General features: G+C 44.6%; 1 protein-coding gene across 1 annotated transcript in view; it reads right to left on the reverse strand.

Moving 5' to 3' along the window:
* BCL11A (BCL11 transcription factor A) overlaps positions 1-19,854 on the reverse strand; it is a 136,797-nt gene that overhangs the window by 75,751 nt on the left and 41,192 nt on the right. Inside the window, exon 4 of the transcript XR_011149610.1 lies at positions 18,600-19,840. The gene's annotated coding sequence lies outside the window, so the exon portion shown is untranslated. Of the gene's footprint in view, positions 19,841-19,854 lie in introns of the transcript that reaches the window.

Raw genomic sequence — 19,854 nt, forward strand, 5'->3', positions numbered from 1 at the left:
GTCACTCACTCAGAGCAGGAATCTCACTTGCCAACATTACAGAACATTAGGACCAAACACAAATTCCAAAACTCTGCCAGTTCCCCGGAGCTGGGCTGCATTATGTAACGGCAGATCGCACGGGGTGCTTTCCGACACTGTCTTGATAGTCTCAATCAGGCGGAGGCAACGTGGGTGGAACTCTTATCACACCAGGCTGACTCCCGTGAATGAGCAGAGGACTTGCACGTTCTAGAAATAGTACATGCATTAGTATTCCCGCAGGAGAAATTTGGGCACGCTGCTTTGCCTTTTCTCCTTTTCCCCCCCTTCCCCCACCCCTTTTTAATAAAGGCTCAAAATAAACTCCGATTTTGCAAGCTCTTACTAGCAAGCACAGCACACACAGCAGCGAGTCCGTGCAGGATCACAGACATCTGAGCGCCAGGTGACAGAAAGATTTCGTTATCGGCTCGCCCTAGGCAGGACCTGGAATAAAACCCTGAACTTGGGGAGACTTTTTTTCCATGGGTTTCAGCAAGGTCTGGGATTTCAGCCTGCCTCTGCTTGCACAGCACCTAGCACAATGGAGCCCTGAACCTTGACTGGGCTTTCTGGGGATGACTATAAAATAAATGGCACAAAGTGCTCACAGAACAGACTTTGAAATGGCAAAAACCCTCCCTTGAAGCACACAAAGAGTTTTGCTTGTGTGGGGGCAGGTAGAGGAAGGCATCACTAAAACCCTCATTTTTAATCAAATGTTTGATTTCAGCCAAACTGGGTTTAGTTTGCACTACTTACTTAGTTATTTGTCATATTGTAGGTTTAATATTTATAAATCTTTTTATAAGCAAACACATAACCTGCCCCTGAGCGTTTCTATGCTACATTTCAAGCCAACATGATTTAAACTATGTGCATTTAAAACCTTCCAGAACCTGACCTATAATGCAAATCCATACAGTCTTAATTACTGCAGCACCAGCAGCCACGGCACGAGTGAGGTAGTTGAGCTTTTGTTACTAAAGAGGCACAGTAGTTATGGTCAGTCAGTGTTCCTGTCACAATCCCCACCTTGAAGAGGTTATAACTTGGGCTGTGTAAATTTGATTGAGCTGAAACTTGGGACTCCAACTGTCAGTCCATATAGGGAATTATCTTATGAATAATTGGCTAACCCATTGCTTGATTCACAGACTTTTATACGATGATTTTTAATGGGTTTTAATGTTTTTTTCTTTTACTGACATCTAGGGTATGAATTTGGTACTTCTAGCTCTTCTGAAGCTCCATACTCAGTGGAATATGTATAGATACCCAAGGTAAAGCTACAGCTACCCAGAGGATTTCACAGGGCACACCGGGCACCCTGACCCACCTACATGTTTCTATACACTGAGAAGAGGCCAGGAACAAGAAATGACACTTTAGTTATCTCCATAGAGGGTCCTAACTGTGTAAGATAAAGAGAACATAAATAAATACTTTGCTAATCTTTTAGTTTTTCTGGGCTTTATCTTCTTCCTGGAAATATGTGGAAATGGGTCCTACCTGTATGCTGGCATCACTTAGAAAGGGATGAGCCATTCAGATTTTAATATTGAGCTTGAGTTTAAATATTGCTTTGTGTTACAAAGGATTTTGCTGATACATGCTCCCTACTTTTCTCTAGCCTTTAACTTCCAAAAGGTAGTTTTTATCAGATTAAATCACACTAAGACAAAGAATGGTTTAGACGAAGACTTGAGATTTTCCTTGACCTACAGCAAACAAAGCCCAGCCCGAGGCCAGAAAGATGAGCCACAAGGTGTGAATGGATTTCTCTCATAGAGCTGGATCCCACCATTTCCATGCCCACCTCCCCACACAGTTAGACCCGAACTCAAGAGCAGCATCGCCATCTGTTTCAGGAGAGTTTTGACCAAGCCAGGCTACAGCCTGAGGCTCTCTCACTGCAGGGTCGTGTCGTGTGCAAGCCATTCCAAAACAAAGCACTGTGAGAGGCCAGGTTCTCCTCGGCATCCAAATCCCCCATTCATCGGGACTACTCTGTCTTGCCTCACAGGAACCCCTGATGGCACAAGTTGGTCCTTTTGAGTCACTGGTGAGATCCCAAGCCATATATCTAAGCAGGTCACTGTGTCCAAGCCTATGAGCAGTAGGAAGACAGGCCATTGACACAAACAGCTTTTTAAATTCCTGTTCTGACTTGAGCTGAAAAGTGCACTTCTGTGCAAGATTAGATCCAAGGGGATCAAACTCTCCCCATGAGGAAATCTAGAATGCCCTACTCTGGATGTGGCAGGCAGGGAAAGGCAAACATTTTGTTTTGAAAAATAAATCCAGCTACACCTCAAACAAATTTTAAGAAATAGAATAACAAAAATAACTCACTAATCTGAGAAACCAAACATCAGCAATCAAAAAGAAATTATTTCCACTGAGAAATCAGTTTTGTTAAACAAGATGAAGAAAGATTTAGTTGTTTACTTATCTGCTGCTGAACACAGTCCCTCCTTCCTAGCACGCTTGGTGTGAGGGACAATAGAAAGGACAGTGCAATAAAAAAGGATTTTCCTTCTCTAACTCTGCTTGATATAACCCCTGCCAGAGGAATCTACTTGGCCTTGGGTACTGCAAAATTCTTAAGCACATACTTACCTTTGGGTACATCAGCTGTACTTACATGCTTAAAGTAAGCATGTACTCAAGCATGCTGTTAGATTGGTGCCTTAACATCTTCTGTAAATAACTTGCCTTGCTTTTTAGAGCTTCAACTTTTAGTCACTTAGAATGCATTGAACTGAAATTTAACATACACAATCATCATTCTCTATATTCATTTTATATTACTATTTCAGGTGACATTTAGCTTTAGCTTTTAGCTTCAGCCAAGAAGAAATGTGCCTGCTTTGCAGAACATGATATAGTTTGTGTGAAGATCTAGATGAAAAATAATTAATAGATGAGAGAGCAGAGTCCTTTCTCTGTGCTTAAAAATAAGGACAGCTTTACTGTGGGTTTTCTCCTTTGCCATATTTATTCCATGCAAAATTTCAGCTTAATTGTTGAAATGCTTACAATAATATTTTAATGCAACTCTCTGTAGTCAGTAGAATAAATTATTATATAGCCCAAAGCTGCACAGAAAGACACAGTGCTGAGGGGGAGCAGGAGTGGTGGTGAATAACCTGTGATAAGAGCCCACCTCTTTGAGCAGTTTGGATAGTTTTGCCACCATTTGTTATTGTCAGCACATATAATTCTGTCAGTGCAGTATGAATCCTGGCTGCAGTGAAAAGAATGCTTTCTCCCACCAGAATGAATAAGATTTCACTCAATTAAAATAACATGCAAGTATATTGTATGGTATTACATAGAAAGCTGATGTGCATTAAGTATGAATGCTGGGGTTGGGGGGAGTTATTGTACTAATGCTATTGTTCACTGAGCAACTATTCCCCAGCATTTAAAAAAGCAGGGGAAATTAAATACAGAAATCAGAAATAAGTACAATGTTTGATATTACCATACTGAAATTAATGTATTCACAATTTAGACTGTAATTTGCCCTATCATATTTAGTTTCACAGCATCTGAGAGCCTAGAGAGAGAGAAATGGATGTAAACACATGGAGAGAGCGAGCTTCATGGACTGTCTGTGCTGACACACCTCCCTCAGACGTTTGGGTGCTACAGGTACCCACAGGGTAAATCCAGGCCATAGCAGAGCAGCAGTCTGTAAGTGCTATCCCCCACAGGCAGCAGGGACAAGTTTGGTCTAGATGTGTCTGGAGCAATGTGATCCGCAGCCATCTCCTCCTGAACAGCCCCTCAGCACGGGGTTAGATGAGCTACGGGCTCGTGGCACCCTGGTTGGTGCTGTCCAGAACTGAAGGGATCTGAACACTAAGGGATGTACAAGGACACAGCGTGGCCCTTCCTACGAGGAAGGCCAAAAGTGCCTCACAATAGGTGTGGCTTAGGCAGCCACTGTACTCAGAGCCAATAAAAGTGAAACTATTCTCTATTAATAGAACCCAAATTAGCTCTTATATTCAATGCCATACTGCACATCTGTACATTGCTTATGAGTGGAACGAAAAAAATATATGTACCATGACACTGTACTTTTAAAGTGTCTGTTCAATGCCTTTCTCAATCTCCAAGGACTGCCTCCTCCTTAGACTTACACATTCAGTGAATATGACGAGGCTAATTACTTTCCCCTAAAGTGATCAGTGCTCGTCTCCAGCACGGATCTCACATTTTCAGCCTCAGAACTTAAAAAAGAAAAAAAAATTTAAAAAAAAAAAATATATATATATATATAAAGAAAAAGAAGAAAACCCACACAACTGCTTTCAAATTCTAAGACAAAAATGAGTTTGGCAAACAAATCCCCTGCCATGGGCTTTACCAGGCTTTACTCTTCCATCAGAGCCCCCGTGCACGTAGGAGCCTCTTTGCCATTTTTGAGAGGGGGTTCTATATTTTCCTGTTACCTTTCCTTCCTGTAAAGCAATCAGGGAGAACTGCAGGAGGCACTATCAATATGCAAATTGCTGCCAGATAACTGGTTTCGCTGGTTCCGCCTTGGGAAGCGGCACCGCCGCCGCGGGGGCATCCGGGGGGCCCGGCGGCCCCTCCGCGCCCGAGTCCCCCCGGCCCCGCGGGGCCCCCGGAGCAGGGCTCGGCGGCAAGGACAGCGCTCCTCCGAGTCCCACGGGTTCCCTGAGTCCTCTCAGCCTTCACGCTGGCTCACGCGGCCTTCTTCAGTGTGTTCGTGGGCTCTTCTGCTTGGGCATTTCTTTTGCAAGGGATATCTGAGTGCTCTTCCTTCGCCCTGAGAAGTGCTGGCAGTCGGACATCGCCTCTCTCTAATTACAAGATGAAGATTTTCGTGCCTCTATCAGCCCACCTGAGTGGTGCTCCTAGGCATCGAGTAGGAGAAAGACTGGCTCATCCCTGTGTGGCATCACAGACCTGCTCAGGAAAATCTGTGGACGCTCACATGTGGATCTGTATCCAAAGCACACACCCAGCCCCTCTCTTTTCTAACTCAGCATTTGAGGGATGGAAAGGGAGCCACTGGTTTCAAAATTAAAATGAAACTGTAATTTACAGGTAAGCGTTTGCAAAAGTACATGAGTCCAATTTTAAAAATCACAAAGAAACAGAGATCTCAGGTGGGTTCTGGGTTTGCTCTGCTGGCAGATTCAGAGCAGCACTGCTCATCACACCAACCTTCTGCAGGGCATTCATCAAAACCATGGGAGTATTTTAAAACCCCACCAAAGTAAACAATACAGCTAATTTATAAGCATTCAGAAGTGCAGTAACTTTAGCACAAATATCCCTATCAGTATGGTGGTGGCCCCATATAATACAGTAAGACAAAATTCAGACCTGTGATGGTCTATTGAATACATAATATGCATTTTTAAAATTGCCTGGAAACATATTCATATTGTAAAATCTAATGGTTCAGGTGGAGCTTTTGATCAAATAAAATAGTTAGAGACCACTCTGTCATCCCATTGCTCACCAGCTTCCATGAGGACTGTTTTACATTCCCGTTTAAATAGGACAGGAGAGCAAAAAAGGAAAACATAAACCACAGAAGAGTTACTACAGACATAACTTTTAAGCCAGAAAAGCAAAAGAGCTGAGAAAGAAGCTCCATTCTGGGGGAATTGTCTTTGTCACTCTGCATCCATTGAGGTTTCCTGCAGCCAAAGCCTCTGGACAGTGAATCACATTAGGATAGGGCTGCACTAAGTCCCAGGGGCTGTCTGGGGCAAGGTGTTCTTGTTCGGCCTCCAAAATAGCTTCTTCCTGTGGATCTAGGTCTGCCAGGGAAGGGGACTGGTGTGGACAGACAGACAGAGCCTGTGGACAGCTGAGACTCTCTGTGGGATGGAGTGGGTGGCAATGGCCTTGTCCGTGGAAAAGGAATCTAAAGTGCAGACTAGCGATAGTAATGGTGATTACTAATAAAGCATGGAGCTTTTCATTACTGAAAACTTCAAATAACTCTCCTGAACTATATTTGAGACTTTTTTTTTCATGTTAACTCCGGGTTTGATTGCTGGAAAAGGCTGACTGCTCGAAAAGGAAAACCAGTACAGTGCACAGCAGTGGGGAATCTAAGCCCTTCTTTACCAGAACCCCTGCCATATACGTACTGTCACTCACCTTCCAGACACTCAGTACAACCATTCAATCTATTGAATCAAGAGACTGTTTGATCTTATCTGCATCTGTGAGCTGACTGTCAACCTGCTTAGGCTGCATATTAAATCATCTATAGTAGCTGTATCAAGCTGGGATGATCTGTTAATTCTAAATTTATTAACCCTTAGAGTGCAGTCATCATGTTTAATCTAGTGTAGCCAGCATTTATTTTACAAGACTAAATCCTTCTTTAAGATACGGCTGTGCTGTAGGTTAAGGAATTGGTAACATGGAGGAGCTGGTAACTGGGAAGAGCCTCACTTTGATCTCTGTAAGCCAGCTGACAGCACCGCTGCTCCAAACATGTATGTGTGTACTCACATCACACTCCTGTGTCTGGGATGTGGGGTGTCCGCACATGTGTGTGGACCTAATGGCATTTCCTCGGAGTTTTGCCCGAGATGAGCCAGAAAATGAGCGGCCTTGAACAATGTCTGAGCCCTGTGCCTCCAGGAAGACTTACAATCAAAAATGAAAGTGACAGCAACCACTGCAACATGAGTTGGGTCCTGCAAGGAGCCACCACCAAACCTCTCCTCCAAGTTGGCCCCCGCTTCTCGGCCCATAACTGCGGTCCAAATCCATTAACAAATGTCCCGGGAGTGCCGAGGACCACGGCCACTGCAGGACACGCAGGAATCCGCGCGCTCCTCTCTGCGTACGTACAAACACACCCCGGCGCAGACACGGCGACGCACACGGATAATTTTATACGGATACATACATCCGCATCAATATGTTAATCTGTTCGTTACACACACGCGTCTCTCCCTGCCCCTCTCTCCTGTTATCTATTATCTTTGCACATCGCCGATGGTATCAACATATTCACAGCTTTTATTTCAGTCGCAAACTGCTAGGCATGCTTCCTTTTTTGGTAATCATGTGCCCGGTATCTCTCTAATGTAGCCTAATAACAATTTTAGCATTCAGATGAAGCGATTTCATTCTGTGACTGCCTTTTCTATTAGATTTGATTCTGAGAAGCCCCAGTGGGTGCCTCGGAGGCAGAGATCTATCTGTGAGGCTGCAACCGATTCAATAGCAGCCTGAGCTAACCTTGACCTTTCCCTAGACCCTGCTCCATCTGGTGCCAGCCTGGTCCCCCCCTTCTCCTCCTCCTTGCTTCACAGTCAGCATTGATCAAGGCAGAATCGAGCGTCTCTCTCCCTCCAAGGGCTGGGCAGTCGTGGAAAGGACAGCACATTTCAATATATGGAAATGATTGAGCCTCTTATGCAATCATAAATCTACATACAGCCTCGTGATTTGATATTTCATTCACCTCCAAAGATTCTCACCCTCCCTCCCACCAGCAGGGATTTATAAACTAAAAGACAACAGCTTTCCCCAACACCTGGGTATTATAAAGCTTGCTGTTTATCGGGAGTGAACGCCTGGCGATTTCATCTGATTCACTTTGTGGTTTATTTATCACTCCGTTGTTTTCCCTGCGTGCCTGGGTTATTTAATATTTTTTTTCGGGGGCTTCCCCCGCACACCCCCGGCCCTTTCGGGCGGTGGCAGCGGCTTGGGCAGGGGCTGTTGGATGCCGCTGTCGTAGCCCCCGAGGGAAGGGGCGGACAAGCTCGGCTCGATCCGCGGCTCGCAGCGGACCCGAGCCCGCGGCCCCAGCTCCGCATCCCGCTCCTCTCCGGGAGCGTTTCCGTAGCTGGGAACGAGCACAGGCTCCTACAATAAATCAGCGCTCGTCACTTTGTCACCTTCCCACTTCTTTTTCTTGTCCCCTTCCTGGCTCCCCCGGCCCCCCCACCGGAGCCCCCTGGAAGCGCCGGGCTGCCCCTGCTCGCTCCTGGGGGACGAGTCCCGCCTTAGCGAGAGCCGGCGTGGCTTTCACCGCCGAGATTTTCCGTGCTGCACCATCCCTCTGCGCTCCTTCCTCGCTAGGACGTGCACTTACAATCAATAATTTTATTTTTCTTCCGAAGAATTCTGACGTAACCACAGTTTCTCACCGCATACCAGCCTTGAGATTACATAACCGATTATGTAAAATTATAATTGCAAGATAATAGATGCAGACTCTAATTATTACCTAGAGTTTCCCGTGTAGCTGTAGCCAGGCACACAGCACATATGTTAAGAGTCGGTTCTGCAATATTTGCATAGCCAACACTTCTGGCTGGAGACGCGGTGTGGAAAAGGAATGGATAGATATTTGACAGTACATATGTATGAGAGAGATATATTACTTAATAGGAAAAGGTATCTGGAAATATATTCCTCTCTGTTTTGAGGAATTTGTTTTGCTTTATCTCCATGGGTAGTAAAAAATAATAGGAAGAAACTGTGAATTACATTGAAAAAAATAGATATATTCAATTTGTCAGTTTAATATTACACTTCCTCTGTGCAATGCTACAAAGATTTAGGACATTTCCTAAACTTTCAGCTCTAATCTGTGCCTTGGGTTTGTTTGGAGGACCTGCCACCACATGCCAGCTAAAAATGAGTGTCAATTAATAATAAAACCCACTCTTCCTTATTTCTGCACTCATATAATTTAACAGGTTTTGAGAAAAACACGGATGTAATGGTGAGAATTTTCCAATGTGTGCAATATTAACAGCTTTCATTCTAAAGCACCAAAACTTCCTGGAACAGAACTGCTCAATGTTTTCTCACTTTTCCCAATGGCCATCTCCACCTATTATAATACACTTAAAATGTAAAGAATATTCAGCTCCTTAAAAAGTGTGGTTTGTTCTACCAGGAACATAGTTGGTAGAAACAATCTCAGGCTAAGGCAGCTTAGGTAAGCACACTATTATTTGTGGCCTGCAAAATTAGAAATAATTTGAAACAAGACGTGGGAGAGGTTTCAGCTTGTGTTTTCCACCACATGAGACATGACCAGAAAATCCTTGCCACTACAGTGCAACAGGATTCATAAAGTCTCTGATTTCTGAGCTACCTGAGCAACCACAAAACCTCTGCAGAAGTGCCTGAGCACGGCGTGTTGCCGAAAAGCATATTGTACTTATTAGTAAAATGTGAAATGACTTAAAAAACAGTTTGAGCTATGAATTGCCATCTGCTCAATGGGGAGAAACAGAAAGTAACTGAATATATTTTCTCACCTTTTTTTATAGTAACATAAACAACACTCCAGAACACTATAAACTTGTAGCTGTACCAAAGGCATTAGTGCAGTTCATTGCGCTTCGTGTCAGGACTTTGTCCACACTATCACACGCTGTTTCTTTTAACTCTCTGCAAATGTCCCAATGTATTTTTTTTCCCCTATTAGGTAAGATGGCCTTTTTAATTTCAGGGATTAAAAGTCTGATGCTGCTGCCCACATGGAAGCTGTCCCTGATACAGAGCTAGCCTGAGGTCTGTGCGTGCCTTGAGACATCAAAATACAGGTAAAGCAGCATACACAACTTGTTCTGGTTCCCTGTGTGGGAGGGGAAAAGGGAAGGGTTTATGTTACCCAGCTTTCATGTAGAGCTTTGCATCACTCGTGTCCATCGCAAGAAAAATTTGTCCTCTCTCTGCCCCTGCCCCCTTTTTGCAGGGAAAACCTGAGGAAGCCCTTGGGACTGCTTCCTCTGGTGTTGAGCTTTCCCAGCGCCAAAAGCACATTCCTCCAGCGCCTGCAAACACAGTGACCTTCCCCAGAGCTGCGGGGACAAGGCCGTGAACTCGGCTCAGAGCACGGGGAGGCCTCTGCCCGTCCCAGGAGAAAGGCCCGCAGCAGGGCAGTGCCTGCCCTGGTCTCTGCCGGGAGCAGGACTCCCTGTGAGCACTCAGGGAACCATCCGTGCTGGCAGTGCTGCTCCACACAAACGCTACAACAGAAAGGACAAAATAACATCTTTTTGTTTTCTGCTCAGCTGGGGTGATTTCTTTGCTCTCCTTCAGCTTTATCCACCTGGGAACGCAGACTTTTTTTAACCTGTTTGTCCCGTTTCTTGCCTAACAGCAGCTCAGCTATCCTGCCCCAAACACTGCTCCTACCACCTGTGGATTGGAGGGGAGAGAGTTCCTGGAGTCAGGGAGCCATTCAAACCAAATGGAGGCAAACTGGAAGATCCTGGCTTGGAGTGAGTTTCGCAAGGAGCACGAGGACAGGAGAGCTGTGAATTGTTAAGTTTTATCCCACAGGACAAGCACATGTAAGACAGTAACTCTGCAATGCAGAAATGGTCTTCACCTGCCTGCCTGATGCTTTCTCCTCTCTGAAAGCCTGACTTGTCAAAAGCATCACTTAATAATAATATAAGGAGCAGCTTTCCTGCTCCCTTGGAACTTGACAGGAGTATAAATACACAGTAAGAGAAAAGAGGAATCAAAAACTTAACAATAGGAAAGGGAAATACAACGGTGTAAAGTGGCCTGCACCCCTCATATTTTAATTTCCACCAAATGCCCCTAGAAAAGCTGGGCACAGCAAAAGCCTCGAGATTGATATGCAAAGCGTGTGAGCTGGTTGCAATAGCTGCACCACGGCGCACGCCTAGGTGTTCTACACCTCACACACACATCACCCCCTAGGATTAAGATTCAAATCACCTGTCCTCCATCGCTAATAAAAATGAAATATATTAGGGGAAGTTTGAATACGGTGGCTTGACAGAGCATGTCATGTCTCACATGTGAAAAAATGCACCGAGTGCACAATCAAAAAGCAGCTGCCCATTTTTGTGGCACTGGATTTTTCTGTTTCAGAAGGCAAAATGTGTGCTTGGAGACCAGGTGAGCCTGAACCCTTAAACTCCTGCAGCCCCTGAGAGTGCAGTGTGAGGTCAGATCAGCACTCACCGCTTTGAGGAGGAAAATCAGATGTTTTTATGACACCTCCAGATTTGCTATTTGCTTTCCTTTTTGAGTGTGCAGAACATAAGCAAAGCACGAGAAGCAGCGCTGTACTTTGAATAGTGCCTCCCCAGTGAAGAAGTTGCCACAGCAGAACACCACCCTAGGGTGGAAGCTGTCAATATTGTAATATTAAGGGTTTCCACTATAAGTCTAAGCCATCCTTAGCCTAAAAGCCAGATCATACAAAGGCTTTCTGGAAAAAAGTGCCAGCCAGGTAGATAAGCACATCTCCAGAGTGCTGACAGGGCTGGTGGCTTTTTCAGCCTATCCTAGGCTCAGTTTTTCAGGAAAGCAAGAAGCCAGACAGATTTTAGAGTGGAAAGTGATAAGCAGCACTCCAAGTGAGATGCAAACAAAGGACAGGGGCTTGCATTAAAGAACCACCAGGCACAACAGGTTATCTTGTTCTGTAAGAATGGCTTCCATTATTGACACAAGGATGGACATTACCAGTTCAATCCCTGTTGGAAACCGTGCCCCTTCCCTAATTGTGGGGATAAAACTGAATCAAAAAGGTACATCACAGCTCCAGGTGCTGGAGATAGAAATATGGTAAAGCCTGTTCAGTATGGACTCATGCAACAGGCAGCAACTGCTTCAAAAATTGCCCCAGCTTCCAGGAAGGATGCTTTAAGAAGCTGTAAACAGCCAGATCCCAGGCAGCCTCTGGGAAAGGCCCCATGCAGGTGCACAAATGTGTCTCAAATCTGCCACCTCAACAGGTGGGCCTGATGTTGGTTTCTGTGGAGTGGCACCACAGCCTCTGGGATGCCCTTTTCCTCCTGAATTGTCAGGCTGGTGGTGGAGGAAGACAGAAGAGGAAGAACTTAATGTGCCACTGCTTGTGCTGTGACCTGCAGATAGCGTGAGGACTTTGCTCCTCAGGACTGTCCATCTGGCACCATTCCTGAGCAATAAAAGCTCACCCACAAAGTATTTTAAAGCAAACAGTTGGTGTAATGAATACCTTAATACTCCTAATACAATACCACAAATAGTAACAACTATAAAAATACCCACTCAGTGAAAAGAGCCCAAGTTCAGAGCCCAGCTCCTTCAGAGAGCAGGAGTTAGGACCCACAGAGGCTGTGAGTTTATATCACAGGAGGGTGACTTCCTCTACCACTCACTCTTCAATGATTCCCTGTGGCTAATCCAAGCACACCTGCACACCTTCCAGCAGAAGAGGTGTTCCAGCAACCCTTAGACCTAGCAAAAAGGTGAGCTAGCCACCAGAAATGGGAGTGTGTGCATGGGGGCATGGGGTCAGGCATCACATGTTCTGAAAAAAACTGAAGAAAGGATTCTACAATTTACCACCTTTTTTTTTGTTTGTGATCTCTGCACAGATTCTCTCTCTGCCTTCTTCAAACTTAGAAAAGCAGGGCCACTGAAACAGCCTCAAGAGCCAAATACTATCTCTGATTCATCAGCACGCATCATGCACAAGAGCAAGAACTGATTTCGTAAGATACCTGGAACAAAAAGTCTTTATCATTTAAGATCAGAATTTGTTTACCAGGGAACATTATTTAACCTGAGGAAGACAGGCAGAAATCTGAAAATCTGCCTTTAATTCACTCTGTTATAATCTATATTATTGTTCTTACAGTTCTCTTTTTAGGTGACTTTACAGTAGGCAGGCTTGAGTAACACAGGACAAGATACTTTGTAAAGAGTTGGATCCTAATGTCTGAATTCCTGATTTTAATCTTGTTGGTTCCAAACCAGATTCACCCATTTTTTTCCTTTTGAAACTGTTTACTATACAAATGCAAAATAAGCACTGAAACCAGGTGTACATAAGTATTGTGCCCAAGGAATACTTACAGTACCTGAGAAAGAGCACTGTGGGGAAGGGGTTTTTTTTGTTCAGTTTGGTTGTTAGCATAGTGCATCAATTATTTCATGCCATTTTATATCATTTTACCTTTCTGCTTTGGCCTATAATGAAAGCAGTATCTGTTCATATCGTCCTTTTAGTCCAAATCATACAGGTAAAAATAAGGTCTCTTACGTTTTTAAAATTAAGTGTGCTTTCCACTAATCTTACATGTCTTTTTTTTTTTTTTTTTTTCATGAAAACAAGTGTTGTTTGCTGTGTGTGTGACTATTTCAGTGAGCTAAATATCTACTGAAAACTCAAATCATTCACTGGCCTCGTTTTCTCTAGTTGTTGCATTCAGATTAATAAACCTGTTTCCCGCTTAAAATGAAAAGAGAATTCAGAAATGTTTAGCATCAAGTGAAAAAAGCAGCAAGAAAATGACTAACAGGTACTGGGACATGGCATATTTATTTAGTCCTGTCAATTATTTTTAAAGAATTCCTTGTTTATGGAGGAAGATTTTTTAAAAACCTGGACTATTAAATAAAGATGTCCACAAACACTGGTTTCTTCATTTTTCCTCATTTTGGAGGAAGTGGATACTGGAATGGTTGGAGGTTTTTTACTTTATATTATTATACTTTTGCCAGTGCTGAAAAGAACTCCCATTTCAAGGGTCTTAGAATAAACCTGCATAAAGTGTTTATGACACTGCGGTAACACATTTATGAAGCCAAATACTCACGGGCACTTACAACATTAGGAAAACACCAATATCAGATGTTCTCCTCAACACTTCAAAGCTGCAGCTGAGTGCAAAGTTCCAGAGGTACCAGCTACTCCAGGGTCAGCGGTGGCTCCAAGTAAACGCGTTTGGAGGCCTGGACCTGGAGGTAATTTCAATGTGTTCTCATCCAGTCGTGAGCGCACAATCACCTATTGAAAGTGTCTGGCTTGGAGTGCAGACAGATGGAGAGCACAGGGGTTAGTACAGCCAGGCCTTGGACTGACCTTTGCAGAGAGAATTAAATCAGTCTGACCTTGTTGTGAAGCCTAAATTATATCCATAGACCCCCAAATAATGCATCTTTAATGCATCGCTGCCCTCTTTTTATCAGCCTCTTTACCTCGAGGGTATCTTATTTGCTAACTACTGATGTTAAATTGCAGCTATTTATGCTTACATTTGTGACCTCGGTGGACATCTTGTCACATTTTTCATGAGCACTTGAAAAAGTAGAGAAATATTTATATAGAGAGAATATATAAAACTGAGTTCTCGTTTCACTTAGACATAAAATAAACATTAAGAGGAAAAGAAACCTGGTTCAACTGTGGGGCGCTGTATTCATTGTATAAGTCTAACACAATAGTCATTGTATGATTCTGAGCTTCAATATCATCCATAACCTATCATCTGGACAGCCTGGAAAACAGAACGGTGCCACGTAATAGGATTTCCAGTATCTTACAAACACCTTTTCTTCTCAGATATTTTTAATATTTCAGGATTTTTTAAAATTCAAAATAGTGCTAAGAACAGAATAACCCCTGTGACACCTGTCAGTTTTTGTAATACAGACCTCTGGACAGAAACAATACCGAGTCCACAGGCTGGAATCTCGACTGGAAACCAGCTCGGTTCAGACCAGGAAGCGTTTAATTGGTGCTTCTGTTGACTGCAGCAGCAGAGGAGCCCAGTGGAAGTTCAGGAGAACTGCATCCTTTCCCACTGCCTAAAAGACTCCGTTTTCTGCTGTACCTTAACCCGAACAAAAGGTGCTTTGAAAAAAAAAAAATTTTTAGTCCAGGATGTTGCTTTCCAAGTACCACTATTCTAAAGTGCATCGAGTTCCCTTTTAGCTTCTATTAATCAAAATAAAACTGATTTAAACTACAAAAGGAGCAAGGTTTTGTTCCTCTGCTGTTGGTTTGGGATCTTGGCTCTGCCACCGGCTGTCTTTGCAATTCGGGCGAGTCACCGAGGCCTGTCACAGGGAGCCCTCTGGGAATCTCCACACGGAAAGCTGAGACTTCGCAGGCCAGTGTGGTCCATCATCCGCAGGTTCGGCACCACACCGCTTGTGTGTAGGAACGCTCTTCCCAGCAGCAGTGAGCTGTTAGGGTGGCTCACCCAATTCATGGAATCACTCCAGGGCTGGCCCTGCCACCTTGCTGACCTCATCATCCAGCTCTCTAAGCCAACACAAAAATATTTGCTCCCTTTTGCCGAGAGGGTTTTTGCTGGTTTAGCAAAGTGCAGGGAACGAGCGAGGGGAGAGGAGCAGCAGCAGAACAGAGCACGCAGCTGCAGGGCGGAGAAGAGCAGCCCAGTGCAGCACTGATTTAAATCAGCTGCACAACCACACCATTAGATTAAACTGCTGATGAAGGTTAAGTTTGGTCTAATCCTTGGCACCGAAGCAGCTGAAATGCTGGAAGACGATGCTTGCTCCCAGCTTTATTCCTTACACTGAGAAAAGCCCAAACCATCAGAACTCTATTTGCATCACTAAAGAGCCGCCCTCCAGGGTGGGCTACAATGATCACGCTCCTCAGATACACTGGTATGAGCAGTGTTTGCCTGCTGAAATAAAAATTAATATTTCACCTCTTCCCTATGAGATTAGACTGTTTGTTTTTGAAATAGATAAAACAGGGCACACTTCATCCCAAACTACCCACTACTACCTCCTCGAGAAGCTCATTCCCTATCCCAAAAGCGAGCTTTGGGATCAAGTCAGGCACTCAGCATGCTGCAGATCCCTCACTGCCGATGCAGGCAGCAACCAACCCTGAGTGCTCTGCCTGTGCTGAGGGAAACCTGGCCGCAGAAAGTAACAACTGTTGGTCAGAAGCGCCAGCCCTGGGCACAGGAAGAGCCACAGCTGCAGGCAATGCAAACTATGTGGTGTTATTTTAATTGGGTTTCTTTGGCTCACAAGTCCACAGGTGCTGCTGAGAACCACGTAGGGATAATCTACTTGAAAAGCAGAGGTCAGTGCAGCCCACGGAGCTGGGCTGTTGGCATTTTCTGGCTACAAACATGCTAGAAATCCGTGAAAATGGAAGTTTCGCATTGGCAAAAGCATGCAAGCAGAGCACGAGCACCAGGCTCAGCTGTACTGCTGCCGATTCTTCCTGATATTTTAAGAGTCTTCCAGATAAATCAAGGCTCCTGTATTTCAAGGGACAGAAACAGCAGCTGACTACAACAACAACCAGTCAGGGTCTGTCAAGTCCCCCGAAACCAGGGCTACTGCTGCAGACCAGGTTGGAAAAGCAGCTCCCTTCTGGCAGCTGCAGTCTTTCCCCACCTTCTGACAGTTCCAAGGTCGCCAAGCCTGATCCCAAGCCCTCACAGCTGAGGCAGCAAAATTCAGTCTTGCCAGCCCTGCTGAGAAGTCTTGCTCCAGCTCTGACCCCAGTACTCTTAGTTCTTCTTCCTCTTATATGTGGTTCCCTACAAGGTGTGTGGAGCAAGGAACAGAGCCCCCAAGAGTTATATATGCCTGTGTTTGCCCAGTCATGGAAGAGGCAATCACAGGATGGAATGGACAGAGGGGAGAAACAGACCAACCAAAAAGACCCTTTTTTTGTGTCTTCATAATCATTTAATCCTCCAAGGCTGCAAACTCCAAAAAAATCAAGTGTGATCTAAACAGTCAGATAGAATACAATAAGTACCAACTACTACCTGCTTGCTTTGTCTATACAAAGCGAAAAAGGCAGTGATAATCACTCTATTTGATTCCATGATCTGATTCCTGCGTTACCTTATTTCTCAGAGACTACAGCTCTGCGTACCACAACATGCCTGTCAAGATGTGGATTTACAGGTTACACCGTAGTAGAACCTGCTGGTTTTCAGCTCCAATCGACATCTGCTTGTCGGTACATGCCTGACAGAGTTGCAGTCCAGATTAGGAAACATTTGTTTATGCCCCAAAATCCCCAACATATTTTTCCAGCTATGCTCCCAGTGCTGAGCTCCATGCCACTCCAGCTCTCTGGTCGTCAGCTCTCACACTGCTTCCTGGTATAAAATTGATTAGAAGCAGCATGAAATGTTATCAAGCTGACCCTCGGGAGGCTGGGCCCAAAAATAACAGATGGGAAAAGTGGCCTTTTGATTAAACTTTCAATTGCCAAAAACTGTGTATTTCCCCTCACCGTGCATGTACACACACGTTGTAACTCAAGAGAAGTCTATGCCAGCTGCAGACACAACAGTGAGCTTAGAACAGGCCTATTCCTAACAACACTGATGTTGCTGAAGTCAGCAGGACACTGGCCATCAGCTTCAGCAGTGGCAGGAAAAGGGTCCTTTGTTCCACTTTTTATTTCACATCTCTCTCTTCCTGGTGTCGCTCAGCTGATCCCGGGGAGAGGATGCGAAAGTAACCAGAGCAGGCCCAGGCTGGCTGCCCGTGACACAAGAGCTGCTGGAGGGGGTGGTGGCAGCTACTTGGGAAAGCCATGCAGATTTTCAGGCATTCTCTAAAGCCCAGATGCTTTCAGGGTGGTGCTGGGTAAGTGCAGTTTGTACCTTTCCAAGGTCAAAAAATTACCAAAAAGCTCTTCTGGTAAAATCCTGAGAGACCCAGGTTCCACTGCACGGAGACAAAGGAACCACAAAGGATTTTGGTGGGAAGAAAAACGACAAAGAAAGCAGCACATCTTCATGTACGCCTATACTGATATGAACCTCTGATAATACAAATCTGATTTACATATTCATATATTTATATGCCTGACTGTTCCCATTTCAAAGAGTCTTATTGCCTAAATTGCTACAGAACAGCCAGATGTAAAGGAATGAGGGAAGGACAGAATAGCAGACCTTGGAACCTGAATTTCAAGGCCTCGGTAGCTTTGCCACAGTCTCATTTGCGTAGGTTTTTCACTCTATTCTAGAAGTGCCAGCTTACTTGGAGCCGCTCATACACAGAGCATCTATGGTAGAGATTAGTAACAGAGCAGCTTGACTAGGGATTAAAACATAAATGTTTGTGCCTTCAGGCCCAGCATTTGGAGCTCACCCCTCATCCACATAAAAGTGGCCATATCTAGGGACAGGCCATGAGCTGCTGCCGTTTTGAGAACAACACGTATCAAAACTGATCACTGCTTTCCTGGGCAGTTCAGTGCTGTCCAGACCAGGAGCTGCCTCGGTGGGGCTGGGCCTGGACCACAGCAGGACCCTGTGGTAGCTTTTTTGCATGTCAACAGAGGCACAATCAGTTTAAAGCTGGTTTTGAGGCCTAAAGATGAATGACAAGAGCCAGGCATTTTAACAACTAATGATTACTATTATCCTGAAAACAGGGCTTGAGAGGAGCTGGCAAGAGCTAACACGATGAAGAACATACACATTCATCCTACCTCTTCTCATTCACACTTCTCTTTCTGTCTTTTCAGAAGACTCCAGGACCTTTATATGTCCCAACCCCAGCTGCAGTTCCTCAAAATTTGAGGAGGGCATCTCCACTGCAGGACCAACACATCTTTCTACACTCATTTTCTCTTTCCCCACCATGTTCAACCACTGAGTTTGCAATGTGTACAACTAAAAAAAAAGTTTCCAAAAGACTTACTCAGTAATTCTCAAGGATTACCAAGTCCATTATGGCGAGGGTATTTGGGAAGCAATGGAAAGAAAGGAGAAAAGTCACATGTGCTTGGTAGGGCACATCTGTCTTGAACAGGGAGTCAGGATTCAGTCAGGGCAGCAGGGTGCACCTATGTGGAACCTGCACACCCACGGCAATTTAAGGTAATATTTTGGTCACCAGGTGGAGACCCCAAGTACACACCGGTTTAAGATCAGATTTGGGAGAGGCAGAAATTGGAATTGCATTCTAGGCCTGTTGTTTAACATTCTACGTATACGAGATAGAGAACGAAAGAATAAGAATTATCTTTAAATCCCTGCTAAATCATGCCCTGCTTTCTCAAGGCAACCTCGAGCTTTAGTAGTTCAGACAGATTCTCTAGCTGACAATTAATATTAATGGGTAGATTTCACAATGTGGCATTATCACACTGTGCGATGGGTGGGCATACCATCTGGGTTTTGGCAGGTATTAGATGTAATCAAAGGGATTACTTGGCTCAGGAAGAAATAGAAAACCTTGGGTTTGTTTGGGCTTTTTCTTCTTTTGTTTGGATGCAGCTCTAGGTGCACTTAGCTGTTTTCGCCTTGTCCTTTGTTTCTTGTGATGAGCGCTTCCGAGTTTACACGGGGAAGGAGAGCCAGATAACCAGCACATTGTGTTAGTGAGAGCGAGGACCGATTTGCTTGAGAGCTCCCTCTTTCTCATGCATTGTTGTTTTGGGATCGATTGGCAGCTCGTTTAGGGGTCCGCTGCTGCCTTTTAGAAGGTTAAGCTGAGAATTTAAACAGTGAAGGAATTAAAGGCAAAATGTATTTAGATAATCAACCAATCGGACCCTTTGCAAGATAAAAGCTGAAGAAATCAGGTGTATGAACAGATGCACGCAGAGGACTTTGTCCTCATCTTCCCACAAAGCAAATACTAAGTGCCAACTTTCCGGGGGGAGGGGGGAAGGAAATTCCCCTCCTTCCCTTTTCCTCCTCCCAACCCAGCCACAAACAAGCCCCCGAGCATCAGCAACACTAAAGGGAGGAGATCAAGTTTTAAACTTTGGGAAAGCTATTGATTTGGCAGCCTTTCTCCTCTCCTGTCTGTGCCCCAGCTGATTGTAACTAAGTAATCCTCATCAATCTGTGGTAATGCAGGACCATGTTTATTGCTGTAGTAGTTAAGTTGTTGTTAATTTTACACTAAACGGTTGTTATGATGATGAATGAGTAGCTCGGGCTGCCACCCAGGGGACTTCAGCCCGTACAACCGACAAAAGGGAGATCGTAGAGGGAAGATCATGGAAAAGCCAGAGCGCCCACCCGAGAAGTTTTTCCGGGACCTTAAAAAAAAAAA

The sequence above is a fragment of the Aphelocoma coerulescens genome, chromosome 3 (genome assembly GCF_041296385.1).
Source record: "Aphelocoma coerulescens isolate FSJ_1873_10779 chromosome 3, UR_Acoe_1.0, whole genome shotgun sequence".
Classification (NCBI taxonomy): domain Eukaryota; kingdom Metazoa; phylum Chordata; class Aves; order Passeriformes; family Corvidae; genus Aphelocoma; species Aphelocoma coerulescens.